We start from the raw sequence: 18,342 nt of genomic DNA, 5'->3' as shown, positions 1-18,342 counted from the left end.
TACCACAAGTGCAGCTGGTGCTCACGATGCTGATCTGCCTCCACCTCAAAAACGTTTTGGTGGAAACAGATATCACTTTGATGATTACAACTGGGAGGAACCAGGCACTTCAGGGTTCAGAGCTCAACAGAAGATTGGTATTCTCCAACAATGGTGCAAGTACCAAGACAAAACCATCCACAAGATGGCCAAGTGCATCAAGGAGATGAAGAAGAGGATCAAGAAGCTTGAAAACCCTTGCAAAGGTGGGGCTCCAGCACCAGTTTCACCAAGGAACAGAGAGGAAGTTGGGGAGAGTTCCATGAACTGCACAGCCTTGGTCGCATATGGAACCACTTGGGTAGATCTTGACGACGGGAGTGATGAAGCCAGCCACCATTCTTGGGAAACACCGTCAGGCCACACATCGAACCCCTCCTACTCATTGGGGTCTGATTTCAACAGCCACTAGGTAACACTCAAAACCTTGTAAATAGCATGTAGACTTTCTTTTCCTTTTGCATTTTGCTTGTTTGCTTTGGTTTCACTTCTTTCTCATACTTTTATAACACAAGGGACTGTGTTATTTAAGTGTGGGGGAGGAGTTTCATCCTTTACTAACCATGTTTTCTATTTTCTCATTTTACACTTTGAGTCTTGAGTCACATTCTAGTTGCATAGTCATCTAAGTGCATATAAAAACCAAAAAAATGGAAAAATCTGAAAAATTTTCACAAAAAAAATGATCATGTAGTTGCATTCTCATTTTTAGGATTGAGTCTAGATTGCATTTGCATATAGGTTGCATCTTGCAAGGAGTAATGATAGGTTTTCTAGAGAGTACATCACTTTGAGAACTTGAATTGAATATGCTTGTGAATCTTTTTCTATGCTTGCAAAGTCTGAAATGATTTGAATCTGAGAAGCAAGTTTGAATTAAACTCAACTCTAATTAAGTGGGAATCTTGAACTTGACTTGAAAATATCTTGTGATGCATTGTTTGAAAAAGCTTGTGGATACCAATATACATACTTGAGCTAGAACCACTGTTTTTACCACTCTTTTCCTTAGCTCAAGTAACTGAATCCACATCATGGATCAGTTCCCATACCTTGAACCCATCCTTCTTTTAAGCCAATGTTTGTGTGAGAATTGAAAGGCCACCTTGGATCAAACTTAGCAGAAAGTGTTAGGTTTAGAGCGACAAGGGCAGGTCTCATTGAGTGCTGTGTTCCAACATCAAGGAACTGAGAGTTTTGGCGAGGAATAAGTGTGGGGGAAAAGACTTTTTGGTGAGTGGAAAAAGGTGAGATGAGTGGAAAGAGAGAGTGAAAATAACTAGGGGAATGAAAGAAAAAGAAGTCAGTCTTGGTGTTTTGAGAAAGTGAGCTCTGGTTTGTTGAAAAGAAAAATCTAGCCTCTAAGTGAAAAAGAAAGAAAAGAAGCCAAAAGCTCAAATGTTTTGATAAGAAAGAAAGAAGAGGCTAGAAGTTGTAAAAGAAAAAGAGCTGTGTAAAGTTTGAGTTCCAAGACTTGAGAGTGAAAGTGAAGAACAAATCCCCTAGTGAGAGAAAAATGAGTGTGAAAAGTGAGGTCTTTGAGCAAGAGAGGAAGCTTTGAGTAGAGGGTGGGGAGTGATGAGTCTTTGCCCTTGTATGCATAGGTTGCTTTTTACCTTTAGCATTCTGCCAAAGTTTGATCATTCATAGAGAGATCCCTTTGCTGCATTTAACCCACTTGAACACTGATGAGATCATTTTAATCTCATAGCCTCTCCCTAGCCAAGCCAGCTTGTTTAAACCTTGCATCATGAGATCCACCTGATAAAAGCTTAATGAATGTGAAAGAGTTGAGAGAGAGAAGAACTTGTGGAGATTCCTTGCTGAGTTGACATATATCTGAGTATGGCTTTGCATTGCATAATTGAGCATGAACTTGAATTCTCATTGTGATCACTTCTCTCAAAAAGAAAATGTGAACTCCCATTGCATACAACCTCTTTCTCTCATTTGCTCTTTTTGCTTGAGGACAAGCAAAGGACAAGTGTGGGGGAGTTGATATGTTCATAATTTGCATCATTTAGGTTGCATAAATCATTCCAAATCATGTTTTATTTCATGTATTTTAGGTCCTTAGGGTTTGTTTTAGAACTTAGGAGATGCATTAGGTCCCAATGAGTCTTTGCATGTTTTGAGTGTCTATCAGGTGATTATGGAGCTGAAAAGATGAATCCAGGAGGTGGAATGGTGAGCAGAGCTTGAAAAAGTGGAAAACTTGAGTCTATGGAGGTTATCGGCCATTCTCGCTGGCCAGGAAGGTTTTACCGGCCATTTTCATGTACCGCGGGAAGCTTTACCGGCCATTTTCACGTACCGCGAATTAAGTATATCGGCCAAAATCTCCGGGTGCGAACGAGTCTCAGAAATCACCTGTCCGGGGAGCCTTCCGGTCCGATTCAGATGGCGGGTCCTTCATAGAAGTTGGAGAGCATTGAAGCACGGTCTCATAGCAATTGGAATCGTAGAATTCGGACGCGTGAGCAGAGAGATAAGCTCGTCGGAAGAAACCCCTGTCTCGCAGGTATTCCGGACCGAGCAGATCAGTTCTGAAGGATGCGAAGGACGGTGCACTTCCAGGCCGATTCAGCTTCCGGGTCCTTCATGAGAATCAGAGACATTCGAGTCTTCTTTCCAGAACGTCCAAGAGCATTCAATTCGGATCTATGAGCAGGAAGATACGGCCTCCGGAATGGACACATGTCTAGACGCCTCTCTCTGGTCGTATACATGCACTGCAAAGATGTGCCCTCCAGGAAGCCTTCCACCTCCCAAGCACTGAAACTTCCTTCACAAAAGTTGGAGATAAATGAGTCCTCTGTCTTCTGCAACCGAAATCATTCAATTCGGACAAGTATCACAGGAGTTACACTCTCCGGAATGCGAAGTGATCTAAGCTGCTCTGGATGCTGCGAGATGGTCTTGCGACTTGGTTAACCCGCAGGCCTGAAGATGAACGCCTGAATGCTGATGCTGCGAGTTGAAATGTGCGGGTAAACTATCACTGGAAGAGGTCTGGAGCTCCCGAGCAAGAGAAATGCTAAGTCCACAATCGTGCGACTTAGGCATGCGAGTCATCCGCGCCTGGATCTATGCCGCACGATCACTCGGAATTCACTCCGACTTGAGCCTGCGACCTAAGTGCAATAGAGACCAACCCGCACAGTTTCTACATCCCCCAGAAACCGGCTCAGCCCTGCGAGTTGGAGAGGAAGGAGACCATGCCGCAGAAACACTCGCAATTTACTCCTAGATAGGCGTGCGGCTCCGACAAGGCGATTCAAGCCTCACAAGACAAGTCTTCATCTACTGCGACTTAGGTGTGCGGCCTGGGACATACTGAACCGACCCGCAGCTTTTCCCACTTTATCCATTAAAGCCGGGTCAGGACCCGGTTTGTTCCGGGCTGACCCGGTTCGTTTTTAAGAAGGTATAAATACTTTTTTAGGGTTTTTTGGGGGAGAACTAAGTTTTATTCCCTTTGTCTCTTGCCTCTTTTGTGAAAAGACTCCATTAAGAAGAGAAATATCTATTTTTGAGTGTTTAATCAAGAGAGTTTTAAGAGATCTGGGTGTTTAAAGCTGTTTACTTTTGAATCTATCATCTCTATCTCCATTTTCTCATCATTAATCATGCTAATCTTCTCAACTTGCAAAGGTTTAAGAGAGATTAGTATGATTAGTGAGTAATCCCATATTAAGGTCTTAGATATGTAGATTAGGGTGTTTAAGTGGTAGATTAGCGAGCTTAGGGGTTAGATCATGCATATTCCATTCTCTACAACTTGTTCTCTATGCTAGATCCATACAAATCATATGTGGTCTAGATTCTGGGCATTTCATGCACCAAAAGTGTTTGATGAAATGCCTGAACCAAAGTTGTTAGAGGTTTAAGTGTTATTCATCATGGGAATGATTGTTTATATGCTTAAATGACAGATTAAACTGATTCTTAATGCTTGTTAACTCATGTTTCACTGATGATGATTGGGTTTGAAACTGATTTAGCATAGGAGTTAATGCCTTCATGAGAGGATTAACTTAGTTAGAGATGTTTATGTTAAATGGCTTGCTTGATCATATGATTCATTAGCTCATTAGTTTATCACTGAAGGCACCCTAATCCACTATCATGTCTAAGACCTTTCTTATCATCATTCATACATTCTCATCATTTGTCATTGTTTAGTTCTTGTTTAAGCATTTCATTAATCCTTAATCCTGTTTAAGTTTGTAGTTGTCTCTAGATTAATCAAAACCCACTCTTGTTTGCTTGAATTAAGAACTTGATCATATAGCTTAGTGTCTAACACCACATCTGGATTGATAAACCTCTTTGTGCTACATTGACAAGGGGATTGATAGCCCTGAGACCATAAAAAGTCTTATCTATCAGATGGGAGCATTGGAGGAAGAAAATCAAGGAAAGACAAGGGATGAAGATCAACCTGAGTTAGTCAATGTCTATCTTGTACAAGGCCTGAAAGTAAACCTTATCAGCATAAATCAGCTATGCGACGAAGGACTTACCGTGATCTTCACAAACAAGGGCTGTAGAACAGTAAATAACGATGGTCAAATCCTCTTCACAGGACTTATATCAATAAACAATTGCTACATGTGAAACAAGTCAGGGTCGGTGATGAGTTGTTTCAGTGCTCACAATGGTTTGCAGCTGTGGCATCAACGACTTAGCCACATGAAACGTAAGGAATCTTAATGATCTCGTCTCAAAGGAAAGCATCAGAGGAGTTCCAAAAATTAAGGGAGTAGACAAATTTGTGTGTGGAGCGTGTACTCAGGACAAGCAGGTCAAAGTTCAACACAAAAGAGTTTCTGACGTACAGTCTAAGTCACCTCTCGACTTAGTCCACATGGATCTAATGGGTCCGATGCAAACCCGAGAGCTTAGGAGGTAAACACTATGTGTTTGGTAGACGACTACACCAGGTTCACATGGGTCAAGTTCCTCCGAGAGAAGTCTGAGACAGCTGATATTTTCCGAATCTGGGCTTTGCAATTGCTAAATAAAAGAGGTTCTATTAAAGGGGTAAGAAGTGATCATGGTGGAGAGTTTCAGAATGATTTCATGAAACTATTTTTCGAGAGTCATGGGATAGCACACTAGTTCGCAGCACCTAGAACACCACAGTAGAATGGTCTAGTAGAGAGAAAGATCATCAGACACTACAGGAGATGGCTCGGGCAATGATACATGGGAACCAAGTTTCTAAGAGGTTCTGGGCCAAAGCGATAAGCACTGCATTCTACATCATCAACCGAGTGTACATCAGAAAGGGGACATCCAAAACCCCTTATGAAATATGGAAAGAAAAGACACCTAACGTAGGTTACTTTCATGTTTTTGGCTGCAGTTGCTACATCCTGAATGACAAGAACCACCTTGGGAAGTTTGACTCATGAAGTGATGAAGGGATGTTTCTTGATTACTCAGGACACAGTTCAGCATTTCGGGTCTTCAACACAAGGTCAAAGGTTCTGGTGAAGTCAGTCAATGTGGTGTTTGACGACTATGCACACATGGAATTGGAAAAGCTGGTGGTTGGAAGTGATTCACATGGGGAAGAAGAACAACATTCAACACAGGTGGAACAGTCAGTGCTATAGAAGTCAATACCAGCTGGAGTGTCTCAGGACGTGACTCAAGGAGACACTAAGCAAGTCCATCGGAATCATTCACCCTCAGATGTAATCGGTGAGGTGAATGAAGAGAGGAAGACTCGTGGCGTCCAGCTCGACTTTAAGAAGATGGTTGGAAAGATCTCTGAAATGGTGTTATATGCATGCTTTGTGTCTGTGGTCGAACCAAAAAAATCACAAACAGGCACTTGAAGATGAGTTCTGGATTATAGCCATGGAACAAGAGCTGGAACAATTTGTCTGTAATTATGTGTGGGAACTAGTACCACGACCAATGGACTGCAACGTAGTAGGAACCAAATGGATCTTCAAGAACAATATTAATGAGAATGGAGCTGTCGTTCGGAATAAAGCTGGACTGGTGGCTCAGGGTTACTCTCAAGTAGAAGGAGTAGACTTTGAAGAAACATTCGCGCCTGTGGCATGTCTTGAGTTAATCAGACTATTCCCGGGGATGGCATGCAAACTCAACTTCAATATGTATCAGATGGATGTCAAGAGTGCATTTTTGAATGGTCTTATCCAAGAGGAAGTGTACGTTGGACAGCCTAAGGGATATGAAGGTGCTATCAACCCGAGTCATGTGTACAAGCTCAAGAAGGCGTTGTATGGACTGAAACATGCTCCCCATGCTTGATATGAATGGCTGAATAGCTTTCTAGTACAAGAAGGGTACATGAGGGGAAGTGTGGAGCAAGAAGAAAAGATAATGATCGTCCAGATTTATGTGGATGACATAATCTTTGGGAGTACTCACAAGAACTGGTTCATACCTTTGTTGCGAGCATGACCCGTGAGTTTTGATATATCATGGTTTTTATGGTTTTTAACCATGGTATAGGTCTTATTTATAGAGTTTTTTTAGTGTTTTTCGAGTCTTTTGGAGTCTTTACAGGTCATAGGTACGTTTGGAGCTTAACTGGAGATTTTGGAGCACTTTGGAGCTAAATCAGGATTAAATTCGTGAAGGATGAATTATATGCTTTAGTGTTGCTCGACACCATGGAGAGTGACGCTTGACACTTGTCGCAGAGATAAGGAAAACGTGATTTTGTTTCCTGTTTGAAGAAGGAGTTGGGCCAAGAAGTTTCCAGAGAAGCCCAATACGTGTTTTAGAGATATAAATAGCGTTTTTAGTCTCTTTTGAACCTAACCAGATTTTTGGAGCAAGACATTTTTGTGTTTTTCGGCTTTTGCGATTTTGAGAGTTTGGGGAGACAAGTCTGAACTCTGTTTGTTTAGAGAGAAGATTTCGAACCTCTTTGTTTATTTTATTCATCTTCTTATTGCAATCTATTCAATCATGTCTATTGCTTCAATATCCATGTCTGAGTAGTTAGCTTGTTAGGTTTAGGGTTCTCATTAAGGTTTTCTATGGATGTCTGATTAATTGATTTAGTTAGGGTTCATATCTGTTAGTTCTTCACCATAGGTTGTTCTTAAAGCTAATTCTGGACTGATCACCTAGAACTTAGACCTTAGGTTGCTTAATTGACACGGAAGTGTAATTCAATAACTGGAAATAACCTAGGGTGAGCAAGGTAGCTATTCGCAAAGGAATTTGGTTTAGATGTTTTGTGAACATATCGAACTTGTGCATTAAAGCTGGTTTAAATCTGTAGGATTTGCAAAGGAATTTGGAATTCTAGGATTTTAACTTAGATAGTTCTCACAACGGAAGTTGGTTAATTATAATTCTGTGTTTCGAGTTCAAGAACCGTGCTTAAACCTGAACCCTGGCTAATCGATTGATCTGCATTAATTGGTTTTCTGAAAAATGCCCTATGCCTAATCTCCATTCATCTGAAGTTTACAAACGTTTTTACTGCATTCGTTTATTTTTATTTGCATCGCTATTTGCTTCTCATTATTCTGCTTTGCGTAATTCGAATTCTATTAGGTTTATTGAGTGATTTCTTGTCTCTGTGGTTCGACCCCTGCAATACTACAACTGCACATCTGTGCTCTTGCAGACTTGCTTAGTGATTAAACTTTGAGCAGATCAAGTTTTGGCGCTGTTGCCGGGGACTTGATTTCGCCATTAAACCATTGTTTTTGAGTTTCGACTAAGTTTTTCTTAGTGTCGAGCAACACCACTAGTGGTGTCGCGTGACACCTTTCGTTTTTATAACCTAATTTACTTTTTTCGTTTTCTCTCTTTGTCTTTTGTGCTTCAGGTTTATGCATACTCGTGGAACCAGGAGCAACAAAGACATCCCGCTAGTGATTTTGAGTAACGAGGAGTTAGCAGAGTTAGAGCGAACGAACAAAAAGGCAAAGCAATGGGTAGAGATGGAGAACGTAAACGGCCTTGTGCGTGATGATGCTGGTATCTAGAGATACCAAGATGGTCATGTGTGCAATGAGAGAGGCCAAATACTTGATGGAGATTGTAACATCATTCCACCAGCACCTTTACCGGTAAATGTTGTTAATCAGAATCCACCACCTGCACCGCGTGGTAATGCTGTGATCGTTCCAAATCAAAGGAATGTTCCAGAAGAACAGAGCGTGAGGGAACCTGCACCTGCAGCTGCTCGTGGAAGAACACTTGGAGATTACAACAGGCTTGAGCAGTTCTATGCAAATCGATCTGCGATTTGCGCCCCTGCATTTCAAAGGAACGATTTCGAGCTGAAACTTGTTTACTACACTCTTGTGGGTCAGTATCCCTTTTATGGTCACTTTCATAAGGACCCTATGGATCACGTCGAGAGGTTTGAGGACTTGGTCACCAGCATCAAATACAAAGGAGTGTCCAATGATTTCCTCTTCTGCAAGCTGTTTCCCTATTCTCTTGCTGGAGAAGCAGCTAATTGGTTGAAGCAGTTGGAGCCTGGTTCGTTGACTACTTGGGAAGAGACCAGGAACGCCTTCCTGCACAATTTTTACGATGATGCCAGGTCTGAGGAGCTGAGACTCAAAATCTCGACATTCTCTCAAGGACCTACTGAGGCATTCAAAGCTGCTTGGGTGAGATTCAAATCATACCAGCGAGACTGCCCACATCATGGCTTTAGCGATGTGCAGCTGTTGGGTATTTTCTTCAGAGGTGTTGATTGGAGGTATCAGATGGCTCTTGATGCACTGAGCAATGGAAATTTCAACACCAGATACTCAGACGAAGCTGTTGTGATCATCGAAAACTTGGCTTCTAGCAATAGTACCAAGAATGCTGACTATGAGCGAAAGAAGCAAGCTGGTAACATGGATGGATCGCAGATTGCTGAGGTGAAGGCTAAGCTTGACTCTGTGCATAGCCTTCTAGTGGGTTAGAAATCTGTCAGATTCGCACATGAAGTGGAGAGTTTCAAACCTGAGGATGAAGCTGAGGAGGAAGATGTCAACTTTATCAATGGATCAGGGTTTCAGGGTCAGAGGTTTGGTAATTGATGCTAAGAGAATCAAGGGTTACTTCTGGCTTCACGTTTTTAAATTTATAACCCTAAATATCTGCAAGTGCACAGATGTACGCTGTAGTACTTAGGGGTCGAACCACAGAGATTTTGAGCTTTCAATGCGAATCAATCAAGACTTAAGACTAGCAGAACAAGCAAATGGGGGTTTTTGGTTTTGGTGTCACTAAATCTAAGTGTAAATCGAAATAAACAAGTTGTAAAACAATAAGAAACAGGTGTTGGGTTCAAAGGGTTTTCGCAGGGGTTCATGAACTGATCAAAAGACATACAAATCGATAAAGGTAATCCTCTAGTGAGGATCTCGAACTAGAATAGACACATATACGATTAGCCAATTGTCGTCACCCTAATCGTCTAATCACTCAACACAGCAATTAACTCTCGCTCTAATGCTGCGCATAAGATCATGCATTGTCAACAGAATTCATCCACGCTCACGATTCTCTACAGGTAGCTTTCGTCTCCTGTAGCGAATTCTCTCGATCACTTCTAGATCTGGTAATTCGATACAGCACTCTCGTGGCTCCAACTACTGAAATCAATTTCTAAGCGGCTAGCAACAGAAACAGCATAGTGAATAAGAATGAACGAAAGACTCCTAGAAGATTATGACCCTAAATCGCAATAAACATATGATCAAGACATGAAATTCCTTTTGAAAAATCCCTTAAAAACTCAACTGGGAAACTACTCAGACATAGTTGAATTCAACATCACAGGAGTGTTTAGAATGCGGAGAATTGAAATAGACAGAGTTTAGAAACGAAGAACAGGTTGAAGAAGGAGGGCCGATGGTGCCCCTCTCGGTGGCTCCTCTTCTGGGCGAGCTTCTCTTCTAGGGTTCCTGGTGAAAAATGTGGCACCCCCTTCTAAACGACTTAAAAGGGATTTATATAGTGTCTTGAGTCCTCAGGAACGCCTAGGACTTGCAGGAATAATGACGGGAGTGACTTGGGCTTTCATATGGGCTTCTGAGGCTCGGAATTGAGCTCCCCGCGATCTAAAATTTCGCACGCCCGGTGGATGATGTTCTGGCCGCGGGTGAGCTTTTGATTGTTATGATTTGCCTTCAGTGTATCGACCATATCTGAAGATCTAACCTTTTGATTGCTCGGATTCCACTTGCATTGGAAAGCTGGTTGTCTCCTCTATCTTGTGTCAAAAGTTGGGGATAATCAGACGGTGGGAAGGCCTCCATTTGTTACCGAACTTCCGACAATCGGAATTTATCAAAAGTTATGCTTTTTGCTCCCAAGTGCATTCCTTTTGTCAAAATATCCTGAAAACTCTTTTGAGATTCTAAAACATAGAAATCATTTAAAAACCTTTAAAATTGAGTGAAAACACTTGTATAAGATATTAAAAGTGATCCATAAAAGCGGTCAAAATCAGGTGTTATCAACTCTCCTAGACTTAAACCTTTGTTTGTCCTCAAACAAAACCAAAGATCTGAACTTGGAAAAGAGGTTTGAAAATCGCAGGAACTAACAAAATCTCAGAGACAATGCTTCCAAACCAGAGTTAGTCATTATGCTCAAATTAAGGATAGTCTAGAAAATTCTCACCAAAGCACAAGCATAACTAGTCCGTTGATCCGTCATGCGAAAGTCTACACACTTAAACCTTTCCTCCTGTCAACTAGCTTTTAACATTCATTTATAAATTCAAGTGGTTCTCATCAAAAGGATTTTAGTAAAGCAATCATGGCTAGGTGTTCAAAATGGCTGTTTAAGGGGTGAGGTTCTCAGTGTTTAGGGTTACCTTTTTCTGAAGAGGCAAGACATTATGCAAAACAGCAAGAGAGGATGGAACTGTTTATGCCCCCACAGTTTCCAGTCACATTCTTCTTGCCTTAAGATTTTTGATCTCCTTTCTTCAGGTTCTCCTCATGACTCCCCCAGACTTAGATTTTTGTCCAGGTTTAAAACCAATGCTCACAATTGAATGCTTGTAGCCTTTGCTTCAAAGAGTTTCGGCCATCCTAGACTCTTTAGGCTTTTTGTTCCCTTTTCTTTCATTATTTTTCTCTTTTTCGATTTTTTTTTGTTTTTTTTTTGGAATTTTTGAAAAAGGAAACCGCCTTTTGATGTATAGTCTTAGGAAGCACAAATTTTACCTTTAAGTTCAAGCTTTTTGAGGCACCATTGAGCTTTTATGAATTCTTGATGCTCCACTTTCCCAAATTTCTTCAGTCTTTCTCTTGAGTGACTGAAAACCATGTTGTTCCTCCCTCTCTGGCGTTTTTGCACATATCTGCCAAAAGAGCTAAAGAGAGAATGCATGAAGTTTGAAATAATGGTTCTGGGTAAAAGGTGTGGTACCAGCCTAAAGATGAACTGGCCATCTAGGACAACAAAGAGTAATAATAATGATGAAAAGATGTCCTAGATGTGTATCATGATGCCTGCCTAAAACCAATGATGAGAAAATTAGATGTCAATATTATGTTTAAGTAGAATGAGCTAGTGTATCCTGGCGGAAAAAGTCTCCATGAATAGAAATCCTTTGGTGGGAGTTCGTAGTGCAAGTACTCTAGCTACCGCCTAGTCTAGTACTAACCACAAAAGAACTAACATGGAAAGTCTAGAAGCATATGATTTTGTTCTGATGTTCCTGTTTTGAAAACCGTATGGAAAACTTTTCATGAAACACACACTCAAGACAAACCAAATTTTGTTAGTAAAGGATGAACATCCTCCCCCAAACTTAAATCACACTGCCCCCAGTGTGACAAATCTTTGAGAAGATGGGATAATGATGGACTGAAATTTGGAATGTTTAGGTGTGCTTACCTGGCGATGTGCTTTCTGGTTCGAGATTTCTGTTCACCTCTTATTCGTTCTTCGCTTAAAAACCTGAAATTGTAGAAAACAAAAATAAAGCAGCAAAAATAGAAAAAGGAAAATCAAAGGGAATAAGTGAAATACCAAGTGGGTTGCCTCCCACTAAGCGTTTGCTTAAAGTCATTAGCTTGACTTTTATGATGCTCTAGCCCGGCGGGTCTGCCAGGAGCATTGCTTCTCTTTCTTCTTCTTCTGCGAGGTATGGTTTTACACGTTGTTCGTTGACGACAAATGTATCTCCTTTCATACCCCAAAGAATGAGTGCTCCATACGGTTTGACTTCCTTCACTGTGAGAGGTCCAGACCATCTAGATCGTAGCTTTCCTGGAAATAGCTTAAGGCGAGAATTGAAAAGAAGAACTCTGTCATTTGGAGCAAAGGACCGATGTATGATCCTTCTATCGTGATATGCCTACGTCTTCTCTTTGTATATCTTGGATTTTTCGTAGGCATTATGGCGGATTTCTTCTAATTCGTGCGTTTGAAGCATTCTTCTTTCTCCAGCTGCTTTTAAGTCCATGTTCATCTCTTTAATAGCCCATTGTGCTTTATACTCCAGCTCTACAGGGAGGTGACAAGCTTTTCCATAAACAAGGTTGAATGGCGTGGTCCCTAAAGGACTTTTGTATGCTGTCCGATAGGCCCAAAGTGCATTGTCGAGTTTTTCAGACCAATCTTTGCGATTTACGCCAGTTGTCTTTTGTAAAATTGACTTGATATCTCTGTTAGAGATCTCCACTTGTCCACTTGTTTGATGGTGATATGGAGATGCAACTTTATGCGTCACTCCATTCTTTTTTAGCAAATTTTCGAAGACTCTGTTGATGAAATGGGATCCTCCATCGCTTATCACAATTCGAGGAACTCCAAACGAGGGAAAATGATTGATTTAAACAGCTTTATAACCACTTTTGCATCATTAGTAGGGCTGGCGACTGCCTTTAACCATTTAGAGACATAGTCTACCGCTACTAAGATGTATTGGTTTCCGAAAGAAGTTGGGAAAGATCCCATGAAATCAATTCCCCATACATCAAAGATATCGACTTTGAGAATGAAGTTTTGAGGCATCTCATTCCTCTTGCTGATGTTGCCCATTAGTTGGCATGAATCACAACGTGAGATGTAGGCGTGAATATCTTTGAACATAGTGGGCCACCAAAATCCCGCTTGAAGAACTTTCGAAACCGTTTTGTAAGTCGCAAAATGTCCTGCATATGCTGAACTATGGCATCCAAACAGTATTCCTTCTACTTCTTCTTCAGCCACACACCTTCTGAATAAACCATCTACACATCTCCTATAGAGATAAGGTTCGTCCCAGAAATAATGCCGGATTTCTTTTAAGAATTTCTTCTTTTTATAGCCAAAGAATTGTGGAGGTTCGATGTCTGCAGCTAAGTAATTTGTTATATGCCTAAACCATGGGGTGTCAAAAGCATCTGACCGCCGTATAGGAGGTTGGGATGGCTTTTCTTGCGCTGTAATAGGTATAGTCTCCATAGCGTAGACATTTTCTTCTGGCAAACTATCATTCAGAGGGAGTTTCTCTTCTACTCGAATTCTATAGAGGTGATCTGCTACTCCATTATCTGCTCCTTTCCGATCTCGGATTTCAATATCAAATTCTTGCAGCAGGAGTATCCATCTGATCAGCCTTGGTTTGGCATCCTTCTTAGACATGAGATACTTGATTGCAGCATGGTCAGTATGGACGATAACCTTAGATCCTACGAGATAGGATCGAAACTTCTCAAATGCAAAAACGACAGCTAAAAACTCCTTCTCCGTAGTCGCGTAATTACATTGAGCTTCATCCAGAGTTCTACTCGCATAGTAGATTGCATGTAGTTTCTTTTCTTTCCGCTGACCAAGCACAGCTCCAACAGCAAAATCACTTGCATCACACATGATTTCAAACGGTTGTTCCCAATCAGGTGGTTGCACAACTGGAGCAGAGACAAGGGCGTTTTTGATCTTATGAAATGCCGCCAAGCACTCATCATCGAATTCAAAGTTCGTTTCCTTGCAGAGCAAATGTGTGAGAGGTCTAGCAATCTCTGAGAAGCTTTTTATGAATCTCCTATAGAATCCGGCATGCCCTAGGAAACTTCGGATTTCCTTCACATTAGTTGGAGGCTGTAAGCTAGTCATAACTTCAATCTTTGCTTTGTCAACTTCAATACCTTTTCCAGATATTTTATGTCCAAGCACAATTCCCTCGCGGACCATGAAGTGACATTTTTCCCAATTAAGGACAAGATGCTTATCTTCACAGCGCTGCAAAACTTTCCCTAAGTTTGCCAAGCATCTGTCCAATGAGGACCCATAGACGGAGAAATCATCAATGAAGACTTCCATGAAATCTTCGATGAAATCAGTGAAAATGGACATCATGCACCGCTGAAAGGTTGCAGGTGCATTACACAATCCGAAAGGCATTCGCCGATAGGCAAAAGTTCTGTATGGACAGGTGAATGTCGTATTTTCTTAATCTTCTGGTCTAATTGGAATCTTGAAAAATCCGGAATAACCATCTAGAAAGCAGTAATATTCATGATTCGCTAATCTTTCTAGCATTTGGTCAATGAAGGGTAAAGGAAAATGATCTTTCCGAGTTGCTGCATTCAGTTTTCGGTAATCAATGCACATTCGATGTCCCGTCACTATTCTTATAGCAATCATTTCATCCTTGTCATTTTTGATAACAGTTACTCCTCCCTTCTTCGGGACAACATGCACATGACTAACCCAAGTGCTGTCCGAGATGGGGAATATGATTCCTGCTTCCAAAAGATTCATGATCTCCTTCTTTACCACTTGCATCAGGTTTGGATTCAATCTCCTTTGGCTCTCAATCGAATTCTTTGCATTGTCCGCAAGATTTATCTTATGCATACAGAGGTTTTGGGAGATTCCTTGTATGTCATCAAGAGAATAACCTATGGGCTTTCCTATACTTCCTTAACTCATTTAACAGCTTAGTAGTTTCAGCTCTACTTAAGCCCGAATTTATGATGACAGGGTAAGTTGAGTTTGGTCCAAGATGATTTTCAAAGGGTCATCAAGAAGGATTTCTTCATAAACTCCCTCAGTAATAACATCAAGCTCATCAACCCGACAGAGCCCGCCATCTAAAGTGGGTTTCTCAAGACTCTTGTTCATATCGAACTGCATAATCAAACTCCCTAGATGTAGGTCTATCTTTTCTTCCGGAACATTGATTATTGCTCCTGCAGTTGATAAGAAAGGTCTACCGAGAATCAGAGGGTCCTTTGGTTCTCTTTTCAATTCAAGCACTACAAAATCAGTCGGAATACAGTTTTCTCCAATCATGACTGATACATCAACCAAGACTCCTTCTGGTCGTCTGACCGATCGATCGGCAAGAATCAGTGAGATTTTTGTGGGCTGGAAAGTATGATATCCTAAACGTTTTACAACTGAGAGAGGCATCATGTTGATGCTTGATCCCAAATCACATAGACAAATTTCAAAAGTCATATTCCTGATTGTGCAAGAGAGTACAAAACTTCCCGGATCTTCTTTCTTCTGGGGGACATGGTTTTGTAAGATGGAACTACATTCATGAGATATCATCATAACGCCTTCTTCTAATGCTAGAGAATTTTTTAGAATACCCTTCATGTATTTCCTAAGAGCAGGTATCATTGCACAAGCTTCAATGAAAGGTAACCTCACATTTAACTGTTCGATTTTCTCTTTCAGCTTAGCCCTTTCTTTCTCCTTCTTTGGTCTTTTCAAAGCTCGTGGGTATGGTGGTTTGGGCTTGTAGACACGAGTAAGAGGAGGAGGTATAGGTTCTTCTTCAACAGTTTCTTGAGGGGCGTTTTCCTTCTCCTTATCTCTTTCTTTCCCAACTGCTGTGTCTCCTTCTTTATTAGCTGAAAACCTCTCCTTTTTCTCCTTCTTCAAAATCTTTTGGATATTCTGGTTCCTTGTAAGCTAAACCACTCCTGAGGGTTATTGCTTTTTAAGTGATCAGAGGTCTCCAATTCATTCATTCTTTCAGAAAAAGGTTCATCAAGATCATTAACAGAAGATTCTGTCTCCTTTGATTCATCACTAATCTGAAGAAGAAAAAGGGTGGAAAGCTTGTTAATAGCATCTTCATGCTTCTTTGATTGACTCTCCATCTCCTTTTTGAGTCTTTCAATCTCTTTTTCTAGTTCTTCAATCCTGGAAAAAGGATAATAAGGAGGAAGTATGGAATTGGGTTGATCAGATTGGGTTTGCTTGAAAGGAGGTTGAAAAGGGGGTTGGAAATCAGGCTGGCCGCGGTCAAAATGCTCTGACCCGCGGTGAAACTCTTCTTGGCCTCGGCCAAAAGCTTCCCACCTGCGGTGGAGGTCGGTTTTGCCGCGGTTGAAAGGCTCCCACCCCTGGTGGGGTTGATTCTGCTCAGCCTCTTCAATCTGGTAAACATCAGCGGTCTGCATCATCTCCTGATTTTGGAAGTTCCTCTCCACCTCAAGGTTGTTCATCTTCTCAATATAGGGCTTGCTATGATTATTTCCCTCATCAGAGTTTTGAATCGGACCAATCATGCTAAGGATCTTCTGGATGCCTTCTCTAATCTGATCTAGGTGTTCTTTACTAACAGATGATTCTTTTTCCTCAACTTTAGGACATCTAGATTGGGTTAGAAGTCTCCTATTTCTGATACTCCCAGCTAGATTAGTTATATAGGCGTGAGCATCATCTACAGTTCTAGTGGAAAAGTCTCCATTGCTAGAGGTATCAAAAAAAAACTTCAAGTCTTCATTAACTCCATGGTAGAAGATGGTCATTAAGCGCTCCTCCGAGAAACCGTGGTGTGGACAATCTCTTTGGTAATCTCTGAATCTTTCCCAGGCGTCATAGAGGTCTTCTGTGTCCTCCTGCTGAAATTTTTGGATCTTGTCCCTTAAGAGATTGGAACGATCTCTGGTGTAAAAGTGACTTAGGAAAGCCTCTCTACACTCTTTCCACGTCTTCAAGGACGCAGGTGGCAAAGTCTAAGCCATTTACTAGCTCTACCAGTTAGAGAGAATGGAAAAAGGACACACATATGGTAATCGGTATTTTTCATTATGGTCGAACACAGCTCTTCAAAATTTTCAATATGATCGATTTGGTGTTCAGTAGAAAAACCGTTATACTTTTTGATATAGCTAATGTATTGTACCTTAGCCTCAGAGTCGCCATCCTTAGGTAAGGGTGGTCGAATTGCTCGCCTGTCTGCGAAAAGTTTGTGTGTATCACATTCTCCAATCAGCTGTTCTCCCTTCTTGGCATACATATGGTTCTCCAATCGATTCATTGCCATCATCGATTAGATCATTAAGCTCATCATCTGATAGATCACCATCTAGAAAAGGATCCTTTTCAGGGAGAGGATCAAGTATGTGTTCCTGAAAAATCAAAGAAAAACAAAATTAGAAAAAGTTCTACCAAATTAAGCAGAGATTCGCAACGAAAGGAATCAAAATCCCTGGCAACGGCGCCAATAACTTGATGCTAAGAGAATCAAGGGTTACTTCTAGCTTCACATTTTTAAATTTACAACCCTAAATATCTGCAAGTGCACAGATGTACGCTGTAGTACTTAGGGGTCGAACCACAGAGATTTTGAGCTTTCAGTGCGAATCAATCAAGACTTAAGACTAGCAGAACAAGCAAATGGGGGTTTTTGGTTTTGGTGTCACTAAATCTAAGTGTAAATCGAAATAAACAAGTGGTAAAACAATAAGAAACAGGCGCTGGGTTCAAAGGTTTTTTGCAGGGGTTCATGAACTGATCAAAAGACATACAAATTGATAAAGGTAATCATCTATTGAGGATCCCAAATTAGAATAGACACATATACGATTAGCCAATTGTCGTCACCCTAATCGTCTAATCACTCAACACAGCAATTAACTCTCGCTCACGATTCTCTACAGCAATTAACTCTGCGCATAAGATCATGCATTGTCAACAGAATTCATCCACGCTCACGATTCTCTACAGGTAGTTTTCCTCTCCTGTAGCGAATTCTATTGATCACTTCTAGATCTGGTAATTCGATACAGCACTCTCGTGGCTCCAACTATTGAAATCAATTTCTAAGCGGCTAGCAACAGATACAGCATAGTGAATAAGAATGGACTCCTAGAAGATTATGAATCCTAAATCGCAATAACCATATGATCATGACATGAAATTCCCTTTGAAAAATCCCTTAAAACCCAACTGGGAAACTACTTAGACATAGTTGAATTCAACATCACAGGAGTGTTTAGAATTGCAGAGAATTGAAATAGACAGAGTTTAGAAACGAAGAACAGGTTGAAGAAAGAGGGCCGATGGTGCCCCTCTCGGTGGCTCCTCTTCTGGGCGAGC

At 41.1% G+C, this 18,342-nt stretch overlaps 2 non-coding genes across 2 annotated transcripts; one reads left to right on the top strand and one right to left on the bottom strand.

Moving 5' to 3' along the window:
- Positions 1-8,606: 8,606 nt before the first annotated feature.
- LOC112085886 lies at positions 8,607-8,713 on the bottom strand. The gene has a single exon (XR_002899168.1). It is a non-coding gene; the product is annotated as a small nucleolar RNA R71 (small nucleolar RNA).
- Positions 8,714-16,785: 8,072 nt separating this feature from the next.
- Positions 16,786-16,895, top strand: LOC112085869. Its single transcript, XR_002899155.1, has one exon. It is a non-coding gene; the product is annotated as a small nucleolar RNA R71 (small nucleolar RNA).
- The last annotated feature ends 1,447 nt before the right edge of the window (positions 16,896-18,342 follow it).

This window comes from Eutrema salsugineum, unplaced genomic scaffold (genome assembly GCF_000478725.1).
Source record: "Eutrema salsugineum unplaced genomic scaffold, Eutsalg1_0 scaffold_3, whole genome shotgun sequence".
Taxonomy (NCBI): Eukaryota; Viridiplantae; Streptophyta; class Magnoliopsida; order Brassicales; family Brassicaceae; genus Eutrema; species Eutrema salsugineum.
Note: the sequence above shows the minus strand (reverse complement) of the source record. Positions and strands in the feature narration are given on the sequence as shown.